The sequence below is a fragment of the Condylura cristata genome, unplaced genomic scaffold (assembly GCF_000260355.1).
Source record: "Condylura cristata isolate star-nosed mole 26May11 unplaced genomic scaffold, ConCri1.0 scaffold00042, whole genome shotgun sequence".
NCBI lineage: Eukaryota > Metazoa > Chordata > Mammalia > Eulipotyphla > Talpidae > Condylura > Condylura cristata.
Window position 1 is genome coordinate 4,202,229 of NW_004567143.1, and position 2,261 is coordinate 4,204,489.

Here is a 2,261-nt window from a genome sequence, read left to right on the forward strand (position 1 = left end):
GCCATCTGTCCAGGGAGCAGGCCACGGCCCTCTGTCCAGGGAGCAGGCCACGGCCGTCTGTCCAGCAGGCCACCGCTGCGGGAGCGCCTGGGGGTGGCGGGAGGAATCCCAGACGCACTGCACAGTGACGGCAGGGCAGAGGTCCGGGAGAGAAGAGCCGACAGTCTCAGCGGGGACAGAGGGCGCCCGGTGCCCGGTGCCCAGGCCAACGCCTGCCTGCGGGGTGCAGGCCAGCACTGGCACCGGCGGCCACGCAGACGTGAATGAGCGAGGCCGATGCAGACAGCGCCTCGGAGTCACGCCGGAGGCCAGGGCTCTGAGCCGGGCCGCGGGGGCGGGCGCTGCAGCCCAGCTGCTCTAGAGCCCAGAGTCTGTGCTGGGGGCCTGGGGGGCAAGAAATCAGTCGTCGCCTAAAATCAAGGTAACTCCAAAACTGTAGCAGGCGTCCTCACGAATAAGCTTCTGAAACCCCAGCTCCAGCCCCCGCTCTAAAGTAGACCAAAAATACCAGCCAGCACGGGCAGGCGGGCCGTGTCCCAACCTGTGGCCCGAGGCCGTGGAGGCAGATGTGCCAACCTAGGACGCGTCCGTGGGCCCAGGCTGCCCCCCGCCGAGCGGAGCCCGCCCCCCTGGCCGCCCCCAGCGCGGCGTTGGGCCAGCTCTGCCGTCCCTGCTGCCACCGCCCAGGCTTTCAAGGTGAAACGCGCCCCGTCTCCAACTCTGCACCACCCAGGGCCTCGCCGGGCCCTGCGACTCGGGGCGTATTTTCCTGCCTGCACTTCAGCCTGCTCCCTCTGGGTTTCTCCCCAGAGGGACTTGAGGCACAACAGGCAGCTCCCCACAAGAGCAGGGTGCTCTCGCCTCCTCTCCCCTGTCAGTGCCCGATCAGTCTGCCATGCATGGGTGGTGGGCAGCCATGCATGGGCGCTGCCCACGCAGAGGCAGGCGCGGAAGGGCATGTCCGCAGGCGCGGCCTGGGGAGGAGGAGCTGGGCACGCCCCAGGTTTGTCCAGGGAAGAGGTTCGGTCTGGAGGACGCCAGCCCGCGGGAGTCCGGGAGCGGCTCCCGCGGGGACAGACGGCAGGCGGCCCCCAGCCCCACGCGAGACGCCCCAGGACGGGCCGGGCTGCCCTGGCGGAGGTGGCGGGAGTGGGGACCCCGGCTACACCCTCCCCTGAACCCGGCTGCAAGAGCCTCCCCTGAGGGGCCCTCCCAGGAGCCGCAGGTGGTCAGGCAGCCGCCACCTGAGCGTCCCACAGAGGGGTCAACGAGGCCCAGGCAGGACTGGCCGGAGGGGACGCTGTGGCCTTCACAGGCTGCTGCCCACGCCTCTCCTCACGGCCACCGTTAGCGAGAAGTGTTTCTGGGCGCCTTCTAGACAGGGCGGGCCTTGCGCTGAGCATCTGTCCTGGAGGCCGGCCGCTCTCACGGCAGCGCTGGGAGGGAACAGCCCCGCCTGAGTCCACGCGGCAGCTGACTGGGAGGCCGGTCCGAGCCCAGGCCACCGGCTGGCCTGCGGGGGCCCCCTGGCACTGAGGCCTCGCGGCCAGCTCCCGCTGGCTCTGGATATCCACACTAAATTCCGTGGCACCTAAAATATACGTATGGGGGCCCTCCCTGGTGGCACAGGGGTTAAAGCACAGCACTGAGAAGCTAAAGCCACTGCAGTGTGAGTTTGATCCCCATCAGCCCCGAGGTGACCCCAGGGCACGATCCCCATCTGCCCTGAGGTGACCCCGGGGCACGATCCCCATCTGCCCTGAGGTGACCCCGGGGCACGGCAGACTTCTCCTGACCCGCCCGCAGCTGCTCCCCTCAGCAGCGGGCTCCGTCCATCGGCCTGTTGTGCTCCCCACTGTGCCTCTGGTGAAGCCTCTCACCCCCTGCACCTCTGTCCTGTACCCCAGTTCGGTATGAATACACAAATCTTTAAATCTATGTGTGTGCATATGGAGGCGGGGCTTGTGGTAAGGGCAGGCTGGAAAGGGCAGGCTGGAGCGCTGGCACTGGCGAGAAAATCCACAGCGTTCCAGGGGGTCGCTCTGAGCCAGGGGCAGCGGGGGCCCTGGGGCCACGCAGAAGCCTGGAGCCCTGGGAGCCCGGGGCGAGTCCGCAGGGACCCTGACGGCGGAGGCCTCCTGGCCAAGCCGCCGGTGACACCCTGCTCGCCCAAACGTCTGACTCGGTGTCTTTGCAGAGCCATGGGGAAGGAGCGCCCGGCGCTGGGCTGGGCGCTCGCCGCCGCCCTGGCGCTGCCGCTG

General features: G+C 68.9%; 1 protein-coding gene across 1 annotated transcript in view; it reads left to right on the forward strand.

Moving 5' to 3' along the window:
• AOC1 (amine oxidase, copper containing 1) overlaps positions 1-2,261 on the forward strand; it is a 10,062-nt gene that overhangs the window by 4,783 nt on the left and 3,018 nt on the right. The window lies entirely within an intron of this gene.